General features: G+C 35.8%; 1 protein-coding gene across 2 annotated transcripts in view; it reads right to left on the bottom strand.

Moving 5' to 3' along the window:
• Window positions 1–17,595, bottom strand: part of LOC136848077 (extracellular serine/threonine protein CG31145) — a 694,897-nt gene extending 677,302 nt beyond the window's left edge. Inside the window, exon 1 of one of the 2 annotated variants that reach the window (XM_067120254.1) lies at window positions 17,319–17,595. The gene's annotated coding sequence lies outside the window, so the exon portion shown is untranslated. The remainder of the gene's footprint in view (window positions 1–17,318) is intronic. The other variant, XM_067120255.1, reaches the window with a different exon arrangement.
• Window positions 17,596–24,475: the final 6,880 nt, after the last annotated feature.

A 24,475-nucleotide genomic window follows, 5' to 3' on the forward strand; every position in this document is an offset into this window, starting at 1 on the left:
AGAACAACATAACAAAAACTTAATACGAACTCTCCCGACAATACTAGAGGATGTGTACATCAAATCCTGTGTAAGCCATGTGACAATTTTTACATTGGTCAAACTTGAAAATCATTTGAAAAAAAAAAGAACAGTATAAGAAATGTATATGTACACAATACAACCGTGCAGTTTTTGTTCATGGTAGTCTACACAGTCATGCATCGATTGGACCGGAGTTATATATTTCATGCCAATAATATGCTAGAGAGAAATATTATCAAAACCAACTTTATATAAAAAAAAAAGCTTCACGAAGAATATGAATATCAACCAAGGTACGTAGACTCGATTCACTTATTTCAAAAAAATACGTAAAATGTACAGATTTTATGGAGGGTAGTTTCTCCTGGGCTTAGAGCAAAGGTGTGACCACTCCTATTTTATATTCATCATGAGTGAATCTTTTTCCAAAAGCACAAACATTCGTTAGTAAAATCTAAACGTGTTGTGCTGTAAATTTCTACACTAAGTGTCAGTGATCTTGAAACAGCCTTAGAAAACTAAAGACGAAGTCAGTCAGGAATTATACCGTGTTTCATTTTTTTCTTTGGTATATCTGCATGTATACGTTACATGGCATGATGATTTCAAGCGTGCACGAGTACATGTATATATATATATATATATATATATATATATATATATATATATATATATATATATATATATATATATATATATATATACATAAACATACCAACTATCTCACGTTCTCATTTTCTCACGTCATACAAAGAGGACAAGAGAGAGAGAGAGAGAGAGAGAGAGAGAGAGAGAGAGAGAGAGAGAGAGAGAGAGAGAGAGAGAGAGAGAATGCCATTAATGAAGGACGATAAAGCAACACCATGACAAGAAGACAAGCGTTCTCATTCAGGATGGGCAATTTGAGCTTCCCTTCCAATCCTTTGCCTGAAGTATAAGGTATCACGCACCTGTCAACGGATGCAGTTCTCAGACAGTCGGCCCTAGATAAGTCAATAATAATAATAATAATAATAATAATAATAATAATAATAATAATAATAAAAGAACAAGAGTTCGACTGTAGAAATGTTAATATTCATTGCATTACAAAATCATAAAGGTCGACGGAACGAGCAATTTTATATACTTCTGCAAAGAGGTAATTTCACAAGGAAGGCGTACACGTTACTGGTCTTGGTTATAGGAATTACCAATAATCTGAGTGACTGCCTGCTTACTGCTTCATTTACGATAAAACGCTGCATGCACTTCATGTTGTGCAATTTTGAAAATAATTTGGAGATAATTTCGTGACAATAATGATGCTATTCTCTCACTCCATTTCTTAAATCTATATAAATTTTTAAGATCTTACATCCTTTATTAAACCGTAAACGAGTCTGCCGTGCTTCAGTGATTCCTTCATCATCTGATCAAGAGAGTATATCAGAATGTTTAAAGCTATTTTTGAACTGACAAAGTAAAGCCTTCAAAAGGAAAGAACAGCATGAACTCTCCTGTGTTGTAGTAGTCTGTACCTTATCTGTTCAAAGATAGTCTTAAACATTCTGATATGCTCTCTTTATCAGATGAGGAAGGAATCACTGAAGATACACTGATAACAAAGTCGTTCTTTATCTGCTGCAACTTCTTGACCTTCGAGTAATATTCATTGTACACTGACACCTAAATCTCGTATGATTAACCAGAACGATTTACAATCACACCCTGATTTACAATGATGTTCTAAGCAGCCACACTATAGGCCCACGTACACATTCCTTCACTACCTTCAGCTACTATCAGAAAAATACCAGCTTTAATTACAAAACGTTATCAGCGCTAAAAAAACATGTTTCTTATCTGCTACAGTTAACCTTTGGATTAACTTTGTCTGTGGGATCATTAATTCTATAAAGTCCGTCTTTCCAGGGAAGAGTCTATCGCTCTCACTGGGATTAGGACCCACCTTTTTTCCTTCTCTGATGCTAAGCAGTGTATTACGTTGCCGGTGACAGCGGCCTTTGAAATCAATAATCACGACATCAAGCCATCCTTACATCAATATTATACCTCACAAAGTGTAATTTACTGATTTAATGTTCAACTGGGGTATAACAACGGTTTCCAAAGCAAGGGGCACTGTTTAAGTAAACCATGTCGGAAACAGGAAGCGGGGGAAAAATTCATTAAATAACATTAAACTTGTTGTGTCTTCATCTCTTCTCAACAGTTCCACATACTTCACATACTTTTCTTGATACGGTCCGAATATCTGACAAGTCGCATTGCGCAAAAGAGGGGGAAAAAAATCCTGTTATTAAATACCATCTACGTTTCTACGGTATAACTGGCATCTCAACCACATTCTATCATTAGCAGATATAACTAAGTATATGCACAGGATTTAAGAACGATCCTGATATATCAATATTCGTTCACCACCAGCAGTTGTTACTTTTTTCCCCTGGCAAGTTACTTTTTTCCCCTGGCAAGTTACTTTTTTTGACCTCTTGGATTAGACTCAACTATGCAATCCCTTTGTGTTTGGGTTAGTCAGAAAGATTTTGTTGGGCATTACGACACTACAACCTTTCCACAAATACCGTAATAAACTATCTATTAAATATCAATCAATATAAAAAGAAATAAACATCTGTATTGGCGAGAGAACTAATTACCCCGCTTGGACCTGTTCCTTTTAAACTGAATATTCTTCTGAACAATCGCAACACTGATTCGCATACTTTGGCACTAGAAGTAAAACACCACGTCACTGAAATGATTTGCTGACATAAACATTTTTTTATTTAATGTAGAACCTAAACGAAATGCATCTTTTCGTAAACTCCAGTGTACCCTTAAAACGCAGATGGTTAATTTCATTGCTGTCAGTTCTCTTTAGTTTTATAATTAGCTCGTCAGCGGCAAACAAAACGCCAATAAATCAAAATGAGTGATTCCTGTTGGCTCGAGTAATATATCAATTCAATAAAAAAAAAATACGGATATGTGTAACATGACAAACTTACACGAAAATCAGTACTCCGAGGTATTATTTCAGAAACGGGAATAAATACATGATAAATTAACTAGTGAAGAGATTTACGGTTTACAACTAATCAATATGGAGCAGAAGAGATTTACGGTTTATAACTAATCAATATGGAGCAGAAAGAATATATATATATATATATATATATATATATATATATATATATATATATGAATATATATTATATATAATATATATATATTATATATAATATATATATATATATATATATATATATATATATATATATATATATATATATATATATATATATATATATATATATATATATATATATATATATATATATATGTGTGTTTTTACTAACCGACTCAAATGCAATGTTTTTAAATATTTATACGGTTTCTCGGATGAACAGCAATAACAACTCCCTCAATCTAACTTTAGTATACACCTCTCTCTCTCACACACACAAAGTCCCAAGCAAACATGCCAATAAATGCAGCTCCAGTCCAGAAAAACAGGAAATACAGAGCAAAATATTAATAAAAACCCTCTCATTTTTGGGTGGAAAAGGGACAATAACAACAGCACCGGCATAAAAGACACTTCCACGCCGCTTCCAGCCACGAAATTTTACGGAAACTACCGGATTACCGTCATACCGAACCTATACACTACAGACTGACCAGCACGGAGCAGAACGGGGCATAACTCCGCTACATTCTTACTTTCACCGTAAAACACTCATTCGCAGCGGTGCAACGGCAAGTAATAAAAAAAGAGAACCCCTCTAAAGAACAAAAAGAAAAAAAAAAAAACCATGGGGGTAAAACTTATGCCTGTACCGCGTTGATTACATTTCGATTCATCAGCTCTGTACCTGGGAATTTTGAATGAGAGACAGTTATACAAACCCCTCAGCCAAAATACTTCAGTTCTTACAGGATTGGCAGCAAGGATTGAGATACATATATATATATATATATATATATATATATATATATATATATATATATATATATATATATATATATATATATATATATATATATATATATATATATATATATATATATATATACGTGTGTGTGTGCAATTAACAGATTAGGACTTCCCAAAAGCTTTATACTCGTAATTGAATAAATGAAAACGTTTAGGGCTCTGACAAAATACCTTGAGGGGACCTGTATTTGAGGCTCCCAGCAAGTAATTTTGTGCCGAAGGTAACTTAGCACGTGCAAAGTAAGAATGCACGGCGTAAACACGTACAGTATGTATGGACATGCATGTACAGTACATGTATGTAAGAAACTTGACAACTGTTTATTCAATGTAATAAGAAAACTAATAATTAATGTGAGTTCTGTATCCAAACGTTCTTATTACATAGTCCTAGTTATATATAAACCAGAGTATATACTGGGTTATGATCTCTCCAGCTGCTTAGTACATTCATGAAACTTGAAAAAAAAAAGGAAAATCTTACGACCAATTTTATTTACAATGGAAGAAATCTACGAAGTTCACGCACCAGCCATGCAGGATGTTCAAGATGAATATATGCAATAGTTGGATCACTGCAACTTGGAATGAATGAAAATAATGAAAGAATGAGACATGTGCTGCACAAAGAGTTCTTGTCAGTATAATCCGCTGTAACTGCAACATTCAATGCTGATCACTTCTACTTACTGTGCAGCGTTGTTGGATCTTATCGTGACCCACTGACGCTCATACCTGAATCATAAGACTCACAATGACAAGTTTCAGTAGAGCACTCGGTTTTCTGTTACAAGGGACGGGCGTTAACCCTACGCTCGACACAATTTCTCCCATCCGGTCTCGGGGCCTGCAAATCACTATCCACAAAGGTTTGAAGTGATGGTCTTAGGTAAGACAATTGAGGAAAGTCGCTCTGCTACTATTTCTCCGAAAAATCATGTCAGATTTGGCCAGCACTACGAGAGTTAAGTGTTCTGACTCAGTGGCCTAGTTCAACTGTCTAATAAGCACGATAACGGCTATCAGAAGGAACAACAATTATGAGGCGCTAGACGTAAAGTTTTCGTATCTGGTCTTAAGATAAAATCTCTACTGAATTTGCGGAAGAGGCGCATACCAGTAGCAACGCATCACAAAACCAGCCATGAGAACCATGAGAGTCACAGCGATGCGTGACTGAGTGAGACAAAGTTGAACAAGATGATTTCATGTATAAATCTCTTGAGTAATACTCAAAACAGATGAAATTCCTGAGAGATTAACCAAGGCAGCTTCCACGCTGTTTGTTCCATCCAAAATAAACCGCAAGTCAATCCTGCGTTGTTTAGATCCTAAAGGATTGAGAGCTAGTCCTGTGATCCTCTAATGCTACAGTCAAAGTCCCTGTGATCCTACACAGATCAAGTGAGTCCTATGAAAATGAAAAGTCAGCTTTTGACGGCTTCACCACAGTAGGGTGACAGCGGAATTTCGAGATCTAACCGCAAAAAAAAATATAAAATTATCACTGGTCAAAGTCCCTGTGATCCTACACAGATCAAGTGGGTCCTATGAAAATGAAAAGTCAGCTTTTTACGGTTTCACCATAGTAGGGTGACAACAGAATTTCGAGATCTAACCGAAAATAAATATATAATTATGACTGGATTCTACTGAGGATGGCGATTCTTTACTCCAAAAGTGAGTGTTGCGAATCTGCATAAGGAACAAGAATGAATTCTGCAATACTTCAGCGCTTTCGAGTTGAGAGAGCTTCTGAACTCATCTGGATTATGCTTGTCGCATATAAAGGTTATCCAATCAAAGTAAGATGAACACAGGGGTCGTTTAAAGACGTCAGTCTTTTATGGTTTTCTGAAAGATTCCTTACATCATCAACTGGCTTCACAACTGTAAAGGTCACCCATGACTCATGGCTCTATTTCACTAAATCGTATAATATTAAAGAAGAAATTTGCCAGGGAAGTATACGGTTACTTCCGGTTTGTTTTATAAGTTATAAATGACAGTAATTTGTGACATCTTGATCACTCAAAATTTTCTTTCCCCCTACATACCACATAAGCAACAAACACTGACACATACCATAATTAAAATGCACCGTAATTGCCATGTGACAGCCTCAGAGTTTCCAATACACTTTTCAGTGACCGCCTTACGACAATTAAGAATATAATAATAATAGCTGCTAACAAATTATAATATATATAATTAAACAAAGAAACCTGTACTGCATCAAACGTGTTTACGCCACCAAGTTTGTTCATTATTGAAGAAAATGCCATAAAAGGATTAATCTAGGCGAATTTCCTTTCCAGTAATGTCAAAAGATTAGACGACGCAGGAACACGGTAACCTATACCAGATTCCCAAAACTTGTTTTGCAGAGTTTCTTTCTTTCACTGATAATGGAAAAAAGAGAGAAAAAAAAAGGCAGCACGGGGTCGTTTGCATCAAAGATGAACGCGTTTGAATTTCTCGGTATAATGAACGCCTATTTTATGACGCTGAACGACCGCTCGTATCCACGCGTAAAACAATGGATGCGCCTCCATGTAAAGGTTGAAAACAGACACTACGACGATCAAAGAGGTGGCCAGCCAGGTCAAGGCATTTGTGAACAGGTAAAACGCCCCGACGGTTTAAAAAAAAAAAAAAAAAAAACGAAAAAAAGATTGGACCTGGCATTAGACTCCATTTGGACTGTTAAAAAAATGGGGGTTGTTAGGATTGCAAAACTAGAGAAGGAAACTCGACAACTAAATCTGTAAAAACCACGACTATTAGCAACCGATGAGCAAAAGCCTTTATGGTTGAAAATTAACTCAATCTATAAATACAATAAATGCATCTAACTGGTGGCAGTAAAGTATATATACAGGTATGTAGGTGTGTGTGTGTGTGTGTGTGTGTGTGTGTGTGTGTGTATATATATATATATATATATATATATATATATATATATATATATATATAGCCTATATATATATATTTTTGCTAGCACCCTTATTTCCTCACTTTTCAACCTCTTTAATGCCAAGGAAATAAGAGCATCAGAAGGTATGGCATTTGTACATTTACATAAGGTGAAAAGCTAATGTTTAAACTAATTCCTTGGAAGAGCCAATATAAAGGCTAATATCATTTACATATAAATTTCAGACCAATTTCATAGCAAGAAGGACCAAAAGTAAACTGACAATATAATCTGATCTTTTCATGGTGTTTATAATTCCCCTCAAGACATAATGCCGAGCGTGAGCTCCAAACATTACAGTATGAAAGGTTCCTTGCAGAGTCGGTGTCAGTGACCAAGGAAGTGTAACGCCAGATAACTTACAATCAATCAGGTCTGCAGCTCTCCTCGGCTCCCAGAATCTTGTTCTCTTTCACTGTTCGGTCGAACCCTTGGTCTTTTCCTCCATAGCTGTACAACTTCTTTAACTTTACCTGCTTCAAATGCGCACCTATCATTTCAGAGCACATCCTTCGGGTGGGCACCACAGGATGCAACAGACGCGATTCAGGAGTCTCGTAAAACTTGTTTATAATAATAACAACAACCACGTTCCAACTTTACTTGCATTTGACAGTAAACAGGTTTTGGCATAATCGAGTGGGACTTCCCGGCATGTCTTGCAACTTGGTCCAGTTTTTACAAGAAAATGAATAAAAACCACAGACGGGGAGAGGGTTGACGCACATACTGTTTTCAAAGGTTTCACTACCATTTTAATTTCATTTTCTAGTACACAGCTGACGATCAAATGGCAGCCACATAGTCACTTGTTCGAAGCACACCTGGTCAGCTCATAGATGGGGGGTCACGCTCTTAGCACATAATGTTTAGAAACTAGCAACAGCCCTTAAGAATCTTGTGTGAGCACCGAGGTGTCACACCAAGGTCCGAGAGGCTGAGTTGATGAGCGAGTTCTATTTCAATGGCGTTTTCACTGTTATTCATCGTGGGGTATAAAATTTTACATCAGATGAACAGATAGAAGTCGTAATGTCGATACAGCTGGTTTCCTATCACTGCCTTCTATTTATACAATACATTAAACTGTTCATCTTCGAGACGACAGCAAAATGTGGATACTAACATTCCCTCCTTCACATGTACAAAACCCGACATGTAGGAAGTGACGGGTAGGTGGGCTAGCTTATAATGCCCTTGTACCAAGATCGCGAAATCTAAACTTTATGCTTTGAGGAACTGAGTGGTAAATTATTTACCTATACCTAACAAAATTATACTCCTTCCATACTTTACTGAAGGATTTTTCCCAAGTGTAGGACGCATGAAGTCCAAGACAACTGGGTCCACGTCCTTGATGTCAACAATACCAACTGTACCGATGCATAATAGCCATCCTGCTTTCAACCGTATGATCTTATTTTTCCGAAATGCTAAGGGCTTCAAAGCAACACTATAACAATAATAATTTAAAAGATCATTTTTCTCTTCACTGATACCGTCTGCTTATTTGTATGAGAAATGTCCTGGCAACTGTGGTATTTGTCGGTGAGAACAAATTCCTAAGGTCTATTTCTTCTGTAAATTAGGCTATAAGAGAAGTATTAATTCCAAAGAAGAAAATTTCCTTTCGAAATGATTTGAAAGTGAATATTGGCTTTTGCAGCTAAATACATTCTGGGTCGGCAATAGATGAGTGTTTATGATAAATCTATATAACAGGTGTCAATACTTTGAAGTACGATAGCTCCGCCGTTTCTCAAATATTAAAGTTCACGGGAGAAATATTGACGTCAGAACATTACGATATAAGTATTACCTAACAGGAAACCATTACAGGTAATCTGTGACCACAAATTAAAAAAAAAAAATTAAAGAGCACAAGGACGACTCTGCTGAGCGCTTTTCGGTGGAGAAGGGGTCTAGTACGGTTGCGTGCTAAAAGCCTTTACTTTCGTAGGATTTATAAATGAGAATAAGAGGGGAAGAGCGAGAGGGGGGCTAGTGCGGGGTCAGGAGGGAAGGATCTCCAAACATAGCGGGGATACATGCTTGGAGGTCTAAAAGCTTTGAGGGCGAGACAGAGCAACAGCACGCTCACACACAGACACTCGCATACAATCTTGGATTTAAATGCCCAGTCCGAAAAATCGGGAGTTAGCATCAAATCTGGAAAGATTTTTATTGGCTCGTCATAAGCTCGTTACCTCTTTAAAATTGCGAGGTCTATCTTTCAAGCAACAAGCTTTACGAAACATGAGTTTAAAGAATGAAAAACAGAAAGAGACCAGTTTTTGCTACCGACATCGTCACAAACTAGTTTACGAATGGGTGTCTAATAAACCTTCGCTCCATTTGCTTTAAAAACAACCGTAATAATATACTGTAATGTTTCCGAGCCGAATCAGCTTGTAATGTGATACCTTAGTCTTGTGTGTGTGTGTGTGTGCGTGTGTGTGTGTGTGTGAGGAAAAACCCTGAAATACCTTATGAATTATTCTAATGAAAAATAGTAGTTATTAGCTCCTTTGATGGTTATACCGTGTTAACACCTGGCTGAGGGCATGGTCTAGGTAGGCTACATTGCGCTTCCAACGAATACGAGCTCTCTCTCTCTCTCTCTCTCTCTCTCTCTCTCTCTCTCTCTCTCTCTCTCTCTCTCTCTCTCATACACACACACAAAACAAACGCTCTCATTATAACATCATTACATTCTGTCTGATGAAGAACCAGTATAAATAGGGCAGGTGTTTTATAGATGGGTGCATTAAGCTAATGTACACACAATTGCTAACAGATCATGGCAGCAGAGGGAATAGCAAAAATTATTATAATTCCTTTCAAATCACCTTTGAAGTAACCTGGACAACAAAGCAACGCATTTATTAACCGATTTGATTGCCGAGGAAACTAAGCCAATGAAAATGCAACTAAACAGCGACCACAGCCACAGAACAACAAATATAATTCACTAAAAGTTACTTTGAATGATTAGTTAATCTCTTTTATTGCCTCCCTTGACCATTAGTGAAGCGAAACCTCATCTACTGTAGGCTCAGGGAGGATCAACAGGTAATCTCCATCCTTCCTTTTTATTTTCTCGGGAATGAGAGAGGACGCCATGGGACCAGAGAAACGGCCTTATATATATACACCTCTGGTGCTACAGATACCTCTGGGAAAACTAAATTAGTTTTCAGGTTATCTTTCTTTATATATATGTCATAGCTTTAGCGCATTTCATTCGTTATAATTTTCCCTATTATCGTCATATTACCTTTACCACATCAGCGTAACGTAAAAAAAATCTGTTACAAAAAGGCTCCAGTGAATTAATTATAATAAAAATTGTGTATAAAAATGCTTTGGCATAAACATTCAGCACTGAAAAGTTCCACCGACTGAGGTCGCACAAAATCTAGGAAAGTATCGCTCTAGTAGTGTATCTAAAAAAACAGTGGCGTCAAGAACAGTGGGGAAATGGTGCTAGAAACAGTTTGAACAGTTTGTCCATTGTACCGTTTAGCAAGGGTCAAGCTGCTAAAAAGTAAATGAAAAGAAAAATAAACCGATAGACTTGTCTGCAGAAAACTGGTTTACCTTTTGAATTACTAATGGGATATGTCTATCAGTATCACCGCAACCCATGAGAGCGAAGCAAACGTAGTATCAGTCTATTTCCAAAAAGGGGGAAAAAAAGAAGAGAGAATGTTACAATTACACTTGGTGTGAAATTTAGCAGCACTGATGGTAAAAATATTAAACCCTGATTCAGCTGAGTATTGTCATTATCTACAATATACTGATGCTATTTTCTATTTCTCTTTCCGTTTAAAACAAAACCGAGAAAGGCTGGATTCCATTTGACTATCCCTAATATTTCATATATATATATATATATATATATATATATATATATATATATATATATATATATATATATATATGTGTGTGTGTGTGTGTGTGTGTGTGTGTGTGTGTGTGTGTGTATAAAGACTCATCCTCAAATTCAAATAAAAGTATAGCAATATTATTTTCAAAGAAGAATTCTACATGACTTATACGAAAAAATAGACAGTGAACTAAAGATCTAGGCGGAAGGGAAGACGGGAAGAGAGAGAGAGAGAGAGAGAGAGAGAGAGAGAGAGAGAGAGAGAGAGAGAGAGAGAGAGAGAGAGAGAGAGAGAGAGCAGTTTTCGTGACAATAATCAGATATATAAATAGATACACAGATCAGCCTTTGAACCATTCCTGGCATGCCCAAGGGTAACTCGCTGCAATCACTGCATTTGTTCACAGAGAGAGAGAGAGAGAGAGAGAGAGAGAGAGAGCTCAGTCTTCGCGACAATTAGCAGATATATAAACAGATATACAGAGATGCCGTCGAACAATTTCTGGCATATCCAAGGGTAACTCGCTGCAATCACTGAATTTGCAGAGAGAGAGAGAGAGAGAGAGAGAGAGAGAGAGAGAGAGAGAGAGAGAGAGAGAGAGAGAGAGCTCAGTTTTTTTGACAATCAGCAAATTTACAAATACATAGATAATTTCACCTTTGGACCATTCACGGCATACGCAAGGGTGACTCACTGCAGTCAATTCATTTTCTGAGAGAGAGAGAGAGAGAGAGAGAGAGAGAGAGAGAGAGAGAGAGAGAGAGAGAGAGAGAGAGAGAGAGAGCTAAAATACTTCTTGACCATAAGCACAGATACAAATAATTACATAAATTTACCTTTGAACCATTTCTGACATGCCCAAGGGTGACTCGCTGCAATTACTGCATTTGTTGAGAGAGAGAGAGAGAGAGAGAGAGAGAGAGAGAGAGAGAGAGAGAGAGAGAGAGAGAGAGAGTTTTCGTGACAATCAGCGGATAGCCTATATAAATAGATACACAATATGCCTTCGAACCATTTCTGGCATGTCCAAGGGTAACTCGCTACAATCACTGAATTTGCTCAGAGAGAGAGAGAGAGCTTAGTCTTCGTGACAATCAGCAAATTTATAAATACATAGATAAATTTACCTTTGGACCATTCATGGCATACGCAAGGGTGACTCACTGCAGTCAATGCATTTTCTGAGAGAGAGAGAGAGAGAGAGAGAGAGAGAGAGAGAGAGAGAGAGAGAGAGAGAGAGAGAGAGAGAGCTAAAATACTTCTTGACCATAAGCACAGATACAAATAATTACATAAATTTACCATTTAACCATTTCTGACATGCCCAGGGGTGACTCGCTGCAACCACTGCAATTGTTCAGAGAGAGAGAGAGAGAGAGAGAGAGAGAGAGAGATCAATGGAATTTCTAAGTGAAATACTTAGCATATCCGAAATTCAGTTACTGGCTTGTTTCTACTAAAAGAATGGGTCATGCTCTACCCCAAAGATAACGACCATTCTGCAGTACATAGGCTTCGACGCTAAGCAAAAGTTAGCCTAATGTTACTGGTATATGTTTATTTATCATATAAACAGCGAAAGCTCCTACCATTATTGTTTCTGCCGTAAGTCGTCGCAAAAATCATTAGCGCGTTTGTACAGTATAATCAAGAATGCAATATATCTTTAAATTATAAAAGGGCAATTGCAAAACTGACATAACGTATATCTGTATCTTACAGACAACATTATGTGCTTTACTCTGCCTCAGTCAATAATGGTAGTTTGACGATTTCCTTTCCATAGTCTAACAACAATAAAACTACCTTTCGTATATAGGCCTATAAGTAAAGGGCATTTCCTCTGTAAATAATCCAATATGTTTCATGTTTGTACACACCCGTAAAACCCCTTCACTGCTTATGGGAATTTACTTAGGCCTATACACAGTATAGTAACCAATTGGTTCTTAGCCACGTAAAATAAGTCTAATCCTTCGGGCCAGCCCTAGGAGAGCTGTTAATCAGCTCAGTGGTCTGGTAAAACTAAGCTATACTTACTTACACACACACACACACACCTTATAAAGGCCTATAAAATCCCATTCCTATCAATACAAATACTCTGAAACCCTTCCGTTCTGAGATATATATATATATATATATATATATATATATATATATATATATATATATATATATATATATATATATATATATATATATATATATATATATATATATATATATACATACAGTATATATATATATATTATATATAGGATATATATATATATATATATATATATATATATATATATATATATATATATATATATATATATATACACATACATACATACATGCACATATAGTGTATATATTTATATATACTATATAAGTATATACATACATATAAATGTGTGGATATAATTGAATATATGTGTACGATATTGTATTTGCCTAATTTAAAAACCAGTCAGCTTCCATATAAACTGAAAAAAAAATATGCGTTTGGTTGTATTTCCTTTCCACCTCTGTACGAAAAGTCAACATTCGTGTGAAAAACGTAAATAAACAGAGGGTTGCAACAACACAGCCTAGGACTACTTGTACCAGCCCAAAGTTTGCATGCCAGCAGACTTTCGGTTTCTTTAAAGTATATTAAAGGACACAATATGCTGGGACTCTATAAAGTACATTTTCACTTATGAAAACCATGCAGGTCAAAATAAATAATAAAAGTAAATAATACAGTAAAACCAATAATAAAGAAAGAAATAAATGGTCAAATTAATATAAAAATGGACAATAAAATTAATAATAAAGGCATCAATAGTAATAAAAAATCAAATTGCGCACAATGGGATTTAACAATCATGCACGGAAATCAACACAATAGAGGTCAAAAGCTTGCTGATCCCAGCGTGCGTGCCTGCAGGCGCGCTATTAATGATGCTGATGAAAACGCCATAAGCATTATGAAACTACAAATTCTGCCGGGGAAGCCTATGCAATAACTCTGGCAGCGTTCATGCACGTTCTATAAATAAAATTATAACAATTAAAATTCAAATAATACAGTATTGAAATTTGAAAGCAACGGTATTGATTCGTCTGATATGGAGATCGGTCAAGGTACTTGGGAAGCGTCGTTGCTAGGTATGGGTCATAAGCACGGTTAAAACAGACGTTAGATGCACCAAAGATATTTACTAATTCGTTTGATATAACACACCTTTAGATGGTATTTGCATCCTCGTCGTTAGGTGTGTGTGTGTGTATATATATATATATATATATATATATATATATATATATATATATATATATATATATATATATATATATATATATATATATATATATATATATATATATATATATATATATATATATATATATATATATATATATATATATATATAAATATATATATATATATATATATATATATATATATATATGTGAATGAATACCAGCGCCAGTTCGGGTAAAAAATACAGTCTGGTCACCCTCACCCCTAAAAAAAAAAAAAAAAAATGTTGAGAACTGAAAAGTTCTACACCTCTGGGGCCACGCCTTCTGAAGGGAAAAAAAGAGAGGTTTAGGTATATGTAGGCTATGTTAGTGTGTGTATTTTTATATATACATATATATACAGTATGTACAATATGTATGTATATATATATATATATATATATATATATATATATATATATATATATATATATATATATTTATATATATATATATATATATATATATATATATATATATATATATATATATATATATATATATATATATATATATATAGAGAGAGAGAGAGAGAGAGAGAGAGAGAGAGAGAGAGAGAGAGAGAGAGAGAAAAGGATATGTAAATGCTATGTAAGTTTTCTGCCCGATGACTTCATTTACAAGATGAATTAGCATTGCCTGTGATCCTGATTGTTTCTGGAGACCTACATACCACCCCATTTTAGAGGAAACGGGTTATGGATGACGCAGTACTACCCTAAATGAATACTCACGGGACAGCTGAAAGGGAAAGTAGCAGGTCAATGGAATGGATCCTTATTTAGACTAAACTCAATTAAATATCTGATTTTTTAAAAGTATGTAATCTCACAGTCAGATGAAAAAGGCGTTTACTAATGTTCTGCCTTTCTTTTTTTTTCTTTGTGTTCGTTTCTCACGGTTGTGGTGGACATAAGCCACTTTTTCAGCCCCTGTGTCTTCAGTTTTGTATAGTGAGAGCAACACATTAAGATCACGCCTAAGCACAGTGCACATTTTGTTTCAATCGACGAGAATAAAGCAACCTATTATCTTGTTTCATTACACAAAGACAATTGACTAACTGGCTCGACACTAAATAATCTGGCGTAACAGGAATTGCAATAATCACGCCTAAAGATCATTAAAATAATTAATAATATAATCTGCTGTACTAAAGAGTATTAAATATTTTTCCTCATTTCAACCATATAATTAGTTCATGGGTGCCTAGAAATACTACAGTGCAATAGTATAATAATAAAATTTTATTTATATATTGATGATCTATCGCTAGAACCTGTGTTGTTTCAATCTGTCACTGAGCTAGAGGAAGGATTAGAACATGCTGGCCCAGCGCCTTTTGTGTGGTCACACCCCAGTTTGATATATATATATATATATATATATATATATATATATATATATATATATATATATATATATATATATATATATATATATATTACAAAATAAAATGCCCACAGACGTTATTATTCCACATGACGGAATGGAGGAGCCCACTGAAGTAACCTGTACTTGTAAGGCATATAGGCCTAAACGTACATTGGTTCTTCATGGGACGTAATGCACGAAAAATTTACAAAACATTCACAATGTTGGCCGGCAGGATATCAAACATTTCACCCCAACCACAGACGTTTACTGCATTACTGCCACACACATAATATGAAAAACAAATTAAAAAAATCGAGCAAAAATTTTGGCTGGCCACGGTTTTACGATCCTCGTTCAGAGTTGACCATCCTTTGGGACGTTGATAAGCAAGTTCTCCTAGTTTAGGTTTTACCTATTCACTTCCTTCCTTTACCGTGTAATTATAAGCATTCGGTTCCATCTACAGACTTCTAAATAATTGTAAGCAGGCAATAAATTTTATCTACTTTTACAATATTTATCTTTACATTTACGCCTTCTTTTATATTTTTTCGACACGTTCCATAAGGAAGTATGCTCCTTACGAATAATAATAATAATAATAATAATAATAATAATAATAATAATAATAATAATAATAATAATAATAATAATAATTTAAAGTTATAACTTCCTTTCGGTCAATAACACGATCATCAAAAATGTATCAGGAAACCGAAAATGATAAAGTTATAACTTCCTTTCGGTCAATGACACGATCATCAAAAATGTATCAGGAAACCGAAAATGAACTAATTAAGGTTAATGCACAATTACCGTCGAGTTGCTATTACTGAGCACTAGGGACAATACAATGACCACAAATACACTTAATGCTCTCGTAGCCGACTAAATGCAAAAAAAATTAATAAAACGCCATCTGTCTCTCATTGCAGAAATCATCATAACCAAACGGGTTAATAATCTATACTGTCACACATTACAACACATAAAGCATAACAGCAATTGCACTCGTATATCTCTCTCTCTTCAGCCTTACTAAGCTATTAATACCAATTATTTTTATCATCATCAGCAAGCGATTGGGCAGCCGATTTGCTATTATTACTTATCGTTACACTGAATGTTGTTTAGTATATCAGCCTAATTTCAGCTAATACAGGCTAGACCTATACGCTAACGATTTATTATATATATATATATATATATATATATATATATATATATATATATATATATATATATATATGAATCGTATATAAAGTGTATGCTAGGTAAAGGTTTCTGAAATTTCTGACTGAAACTGTCTGTTCCACAAACCCATTAAATAAGACTTAAGGACTAAATGATTGTGTGACACCCAGTGACAAGGAAAAGTAATAGCTGTCACGTCACATCCACGAAGGTCATGGCGAGGAAATAGTACAAAGTTAGAAAGTGAAATCAAACACCATACTGAAAAGACTGAAATTATTGAGAAAAAACTACAAATTGCATAAAGAGCAAAACAAATGGTGATATTAAGCGCAAAACGAAACTAGGCCAAGCAACACTCGCACACAACCTTGCCTTATTGTTGCGAAACTGACAAACGTGTTTAAATACCCTTAAGCCAATCTAAAGGCCAAGTCCCTGGTGTGAGCATCATCCGTCTTCTCTAAGCACGAGCTACGAACATTGAGTAAATGGTGAAGGACAATTTTGTCTACCACAAATGATACAAGAGGAGCAGAAAGAGAGCAAAAGACAGTACTTGAAAACTTACCCAGAGTTTCTTCTTCGCCTTATCTTGTGGGAGTGACCAAACAAGTTTTCATCTGAGGTTAGTATAAAAAAAATCTCAGCATCAATCATCCACTAGAACTGCTCTTAACACCGCATACAACAAGAGTTATGCAATATAGTGAAAGGCTTCATCGGTTTGTTACTCTACATCGAAAAAAGAAACCGAATCACGGGTTACCAACGTGAAGAAACGGAGCACGAAAGAGAGACCGAACTCTTTCCCGGACCACAGTCTACATCACACTGAACATGTGCACGTTTTCTCGAGGCACTGAGACCTCGCTATACCACAACCTGAGGTGCCAACTAATGTTTTTGTAATCCATACAACCGTGATTTTTACCGTGACAGGTCCATGGCACACTGTCTTCTCGCTGTCATGTGTTTTTAACGGTGATGGAGCTTCTTTAAAAACTACCGCATTTTTTTTTCTGCATTAAATTCGCTCCATATGTGAATAAATTACAGATCATATTGGCATTCGGAGAATTTCTCCGTATGTGCTTGTTGCGTCTTCATTTGCAGATGTTGTCACGCACTCTTTGCACAAGAGGACATAGCATAAATACTAGCTCAAAGAGTGAACGATGTCACATCTATTCAGTGCCCGGTAACATCACTTCCTAAGACAACCAGATTGAATCTCAGCAGAAGTTACTCAAATTTCAAAGGCCGGAAGCCGAGTTCGTCTGCAAGAGCCGAGAGGAGTTGGTTGCCATGGCAACTGACAGTCAGGTGACGGGGACATCCACTAACCGTAGACAAAATTCTGAGATTAAACCTCGAACGAATCACCTATGCATGCATTAGGACGAGATTCGGTTCGCGCTCTATTTGGACGGCCGGGTAACTCATCAGCATATTTGGAAATCGGATAAATGAAGTTCGAGTAATGAGGTTATTGATGCCATTTACAATTTACGATTGCGTGGGCGTGAGAGGAATTTTTCGACAAGGGAGGGGGATGAAATTACCAAAAAGTGGCCACGGAAGTATTATAATGATTAAAAAAGTGGGTTAACTAGACCACTGAGTCATGTCAAGGGGTGAAAGCTGGAGCAAGACAAAGATGCTGGACATCCAGGTGTTAAGGGACCAAAGCGATCACATGGAAAGTAAAAAACAAAAAGGAATACAGACGGTGGCTAAAAGGAGAGTGCAGTCGCATTTTTCCCCTTTATTTCTTCTTCTTTAGCCGTGGTACTAACTTGATTAAATAGGCAAGGAAAATGCAGAGGAAAAGTACCAACTACTTCCAAGAGATAATCAAACTACTCGGGGTGAGATGAATGTCAATAAGCTACATTTTATGTAAATTGCATAAAAGAATTAAAAAGGAGAACGAAGAAGGAGGTTGGGGCAGAATCGCGTGGTAAGAGATTCGAGTTATTTTTGTTGATGATCCTTTTGAATACCTATTCCAGAATCACGTTTGATGTTTTTTTTTTTTCGCAGTTGCACTATGAATCAACTGTTAGGAGAGGGTGGGAAGTATGATGGAACAGAGAGAATATGAAAGGAGGTACAGTAAAAGGAACAAAAGGGGTTGCCGCTAGGGGCCGGAGGCACGCTGCAAAGAACCTTGAGTGATGCCTACAGAGACGGCACTACCCCGATGGGGGGGGTTGGGGGCGGGCTACAGGTTTAGATTACATTTAACGTTCCTTCGTGATCAAACCCCACCCTTCATCCGCCCTTTCCTTTCCCTTGTCTTCGAGCCTCAATTAGAAGAGGGCTTTGGTTGTTGCTCATACCACCGGACTTTGCAACTTTGCACTGAATTCATGAAAAATTTAAAGATTAATAATGGAATAATTAGGGTGCCCTGTCCTGTGTGCGAATTTTATGCAGAGGCCCGAGGAGAGAGCATCCCGACGTCCATTCATGGTCCAAGCTCGAACGAAACGATTCGTGATAATAAAAGAGAATTAAGATTAATCCCATCCATCCTACTAATATCTTTATAAAAATTCTATCATAAACCGAGTGAATAAAATATTTAATCCTATCCTAAGAATAAAAAAAAAACTGTACAGGAAATAAAGTGCCACTAATCGCACAAAAATAACAAAAGGAAGTTAAATATGGTCATGCATGGCAACAAACTGCTTGCCCAACAAACTGTTTTTGCTTATATATATATATATATATATATATATATATATATATATATATATATATATATATATATATATATATATATATATATATATATATATATATATATATATATATATATATATATATATATATATATATATATATATATATATATATATATATATATATATATATATATATATATATATATATATATATATATATATATATATATATATATATATATATATATATATATATATATATATAAACTGCCAAGTCTTTTCCACTTTGTTTGGGTTAATGCAGAGGGTGCATACCTTCCGGTTTTCAGCAAGTCTTTTTGAGATGTCCTTCTTTGCTCTGATTGCAACCCACCACACTTGACTAACAACCAGGCACATAATCTATTACTTGAATCAACAGATGCACAATGGATCTTTCATGAAAAGGTGAGAGAGAGGAGAGAGAGAGAGAGAGAGAGAGAGAGAGAGAGAGAGAGAGAGAGAGAGTTGGGGGGGGAAAATGACAGATAAATGCGACATGTGGAAAGATAGATATACACGGCTTGATAAATATTGAAGAAACAGTGGCTTTTCGCTATATCTTTTACAACTCAGGGCGGATTTGATTTCAAGGACTCTATTGCTTTCGCTTGAAAGAATTTCCTTGCTTTAATGTTACAAGAAAACTACACTTATACTTATTCAAATTTCACTGACAGCCCAAAAAAGACTTCCAACCGAGGAAGACCGGGCGAAAGGAGTTCAAGTGATATCGATGATGTTTTCATTTGCATATGAAAATGTTGTCGCAACATCAGAAGCAAAATAAAAAATACTTCAAAAGAAACAATGCAATGATTCCTCACATGCTCGCAACTTTTCTTTAATACACTAATTGGTAATAAATTTTCATGCACCTTTAGTGCATTTACGTTTTCCATCATTTACTTTACTGTTACTTTCGTTTGCTCTTTGTACTTGTTATAATTTCTGTAAAAAAACTTACAAGCTGAATATGATTTATGTGTTAGGATTGGTTGTGCGCAAGGTAAAAACTGATTTCAAACTACTACCTACCAAAGTACATGTCTGAATGCATCATTAATGGTTTGAATGTTTTAGTTAGTTTTGTTAGTTCTGTAAATATTCTTAATTCATTTCATTACAATTATTGATTCTACCTCTTACATTTTTTCACAGATCTATTCCTTCTTATATATATATATATATATATATATATATATATATATATATATATATATATATATATATATATATATATATATATATATATATATATATTTATATATATATATATATATATATATATATATATATATATATAAATATAAATATATATAGAATATATATATAAATATAAATATATAGATATATATAGATAGATAGATAGATAGATATAACAAACTAGATATACATCCATTCACTTTAGCCTGAGTACATCCATATTATCCATAACAGTAAATCCCGATTTCAAGCAATACTAAAGTACCACTTCAAAGATGACCAAAGTCACGGTACTATATTGTATATAAAAACCGCGAAAGCTGTATTCAGAACGTCAAGCTTCTTTGAGAATACCAAAGTCATCTATAAATAAGATGTAAAAGCACTTGCAGTTGCTTTTCCCTTTGAGACCTTAGGCGTCCCGATCAATGTTTGTTTTAAGCAACTGATTTTTCTCTTTCCCTTCATGTCATGTGTCGTGTGATTGTTTACCAGTTGGAAGCGCTGTTTGAATGCATTTGTCTCTTTTGTGAACTTCTATTTTGCAGCGTTTCTTATTTTGCAATGATTTTTTTTTTGGCAAAAAGACTAAGTCTCAAATCTCTCTTGTGCTACATTTGAACTCTCACCTCATTCGCCGATTGTCACGGTCTCTTCTCCATCTTTTACTGTTTTATTTTGTTGTTTTTCATAGAAAAGGTATGATTCGTTATTTCGGCAACTCCTTGCATTATCTATTTACTTTTTCTTTGTGTTGTCGCTTTCCTTTTAAGTCCCAATCATAATACGGAGAGGAAGCTAACAGTATAACTTTATTGTAGTAGACAAACATAAAACGTTAACTTGGTCGCTAACTACCAACTTTTATTATTAGCAGAGATTAGCATTTTTATGACAAAGGCTGTCAGTTTATATATAAGTCTACCTGGTACTTCCCTGCTAACAGCAGCGTAGACAAATAGTAAAATACTATTGCAGCCGCTGATGCTTTCACTAAATATCTGGAAATCTCTGACACATGCAAGAGTTGAAGGTGAAGGATAACGGTTCAGATGTGAGAAAACTAATGGGATAGATTCCTGTTATTCACATTCAGGAGAGGAACAACTGTCGTTAATACGTAAATACTACACTCAAAAAGTTTGGGATGATAAGAGGATATTCAGAAGTGCGAAACGATTATAGCTCGAACAATATGATGTCAAAACTGTTCGTTAAAATAACCTACATACGAATTAACCGTACAAAGAATTTCGGCGTAATTTTCACTGTTTCATCATCAATCAACTCCTGGAAAATTGTGTTAGGAATTTTCTCTCTACTTAAGCAATCTCTATTGCTATGTGTCCACAAATTTATGTGATAATAGCAGTCAACGTGACATAAACCCCAGGTTCAGAGTTACCGTTGTCTAGCTTGGGGCCAACCTCTCTCCCCACTGGCCCATACAAACCTCGGTAAGAGCTAACGTCCCTAGTGTCGGGACATCCCGTTTCGACCTTCTCTTCTTCTCTTACATTACCGTCATTTTTGAAGGTAGGAGTACGCTGCTTCACCTAGGAGAGCTGTTAATCAGCTTAGTGGTCTGGTAAAACTAAGGTATACTTAACTTTTTACAGATATATTTTCACAGCGCCTGAAGTCTTGACCCTCTCATTCCAGACGTCATGCAGCCATCAGAACGAATTTCCTCTTCAGTGAAAGGCCGATACTGATTCTGCTTTTACCTTCATGAGACGCTCACGGAAACGTGGTAATCCTTCATTTCGGAGGCTCTGCCTCTGCACTAGCACCTCGGCTAGAAGACATCCCGGCCAGACCAAAGGAACTAGCTCAAGGCTGAAGGACAAATCTGAAAGAACTCGGCAAAGATCTGTCTCTTCGGGAATGAGTCAAATCGATGGCCAATAGGACTGGATCTCATTGTATACATTCCCTGTGACACGATCGAGATTTTTATACTCTAACAAACAGAAAAATATTAAGAGGAACTTGTTAATTTCCATTTATCCACAGGGCTTTTTATTAAGTTACTTTAGCCTAAAAGAACCGGGTTAAAGAAAAATGCACTTGGGTGTCATAATTCTGCATTAGCAGACGCGGTTTTCGTTCTCAGTTCTGATCCATGAAGGGTCCCTTAGCAGTCCTGAGGCCCCGTCGAAGGAATCATGTAAGCTTGATACAACTTCCTCCCACTGGCATTGTTGCACATGAACAAATCCTAAAGCAAGAATTTCCAATATATACCCTGGAACTGGAAAAACTTTCCTCCCTATAATTTTTTCGCCCGCCATTCGACAATAATCAACTTTACCACTGGTTATTGCTTATCGTTCCAGTACTATAAAAATAAAAGACTTCTCACTTTCATGTTACTTCTTTAACGAAGGCTACAACTGCTGCCTTTTCTTGCACATCCAATGCTCATTTTCACACTGGATCCTGTAACAGTTCTGTATGTAGATCTAGCCAACCTGACGCCAGTCATTAACATACGAGTTTCAGAAAATACTGTATTTCATTTTTGTAATAAAAAATGATCAACATCTGACGAAGAACCCAGCAAGCTCGACGATTAGTTTGAATTTTTATTGAAGCATTCCTCCTCGCGGTACTTGAAAGACTACAATGATTTCCAAAGCGATTTCGTTTGTATGTACAGTAGTCAACCAGTTCTAGATGCATATTGATGCATGCTTAGCACACATAATGTGGGCCAAGCCAGGCCGGGCTTACATGCTCTACATTATTATTATTATTATTATTATTATTATTATTATTATTATTATTATTATTATTTCTTTAAACAAAATTTTTACTCGCAAACTACATTTTCAAAGATTCGTGTTTATTTATATTTCATGCTCAAACAAGTAAACAAACAACAAAAACAGAAGCAGATGACAGTTTAATCTTTGATTTAAAAGCTGAGATCTCACATAAGACGACCAGGCACAAATAGCGATGCTCGTAAGACCTACAGAATATCGCTCGCTGCAAAGAGAAAGCATCAAAGAACATGGGGTTTTTAATGTCAGTTCGTACCCTCAGCGCCCTAGAAAATTAAGGATAAAAGTTTGCAAGGGAGTCGAGTTGGCTCCTCTAATGACTGGCTTTACATTTCAGCCATTCAATAATCTGATTTTTCTAAAGAAAAACATGTCGGAGACCGATAACTAGAGATAAATACATAAAATAAATAAACAGCACATGCTGACACCTGATGTAATAAATTCTAAATAAGTAATAATGCTATGCCCATGAAAAAGAAAACACAGCTTAAAATCTTCAGGGGAGAGAGAGAGAGAGAGAGAGAGAGAGAGAGAGAGAGAGAGAGAGAGAGAGAGAGAGAGAGAAGGAAGCAGCAACACTCATCAATACACTCAAATACTCATCACAATAAACACTTCGAACTGTTATAGCATTATTATTTTAACAACGTTCGCTGCTCAAAGACAAACGACCCGAGTAAATTTCCTTTAATACCGCCGTTGTCTTAGCTGGAGTAACCATTTTCTGCATGACTAAGCCAGACGTGGGAGGAAATTCTGTAATGAACGCCTCCTCCTCCTCATCCTTCTCCTTCTCCTCCTCCTCCTCCTCCTTCTTCTCCTCCTCCTATTCCTTCTCCACCGGGCCATAACGCCCAAAACTTTCTGACGTTCCCATAAACAAAGCAACCAGCGTCGAAGCCAAAACGCAGCCCGAAGATTGTTCTGCTTAAGTGTCTGCGTTCTCACGAGAGAGAGAGAGAGAGAGAGAGAGAGAGAGAGAGAGAGAGAGAGAG

This window comes from Macrobrachium rosenbergii, chromosome 18 (genome assembly GCF_040412425.1).
Source record: "Macrobrachium rosenbergii isolate ZJJX-2024 chromosome 18, ASM4041242v1, whole genome shotgun sequence".
Taxonomy (NCBI): domain Eukaryota; kingdom Metazoa; phylum Arthropoda; class Malacostraca; order Decapoda; family Palaemonidae; genus Macrobrachium; species Macrobrachium rosenbergii.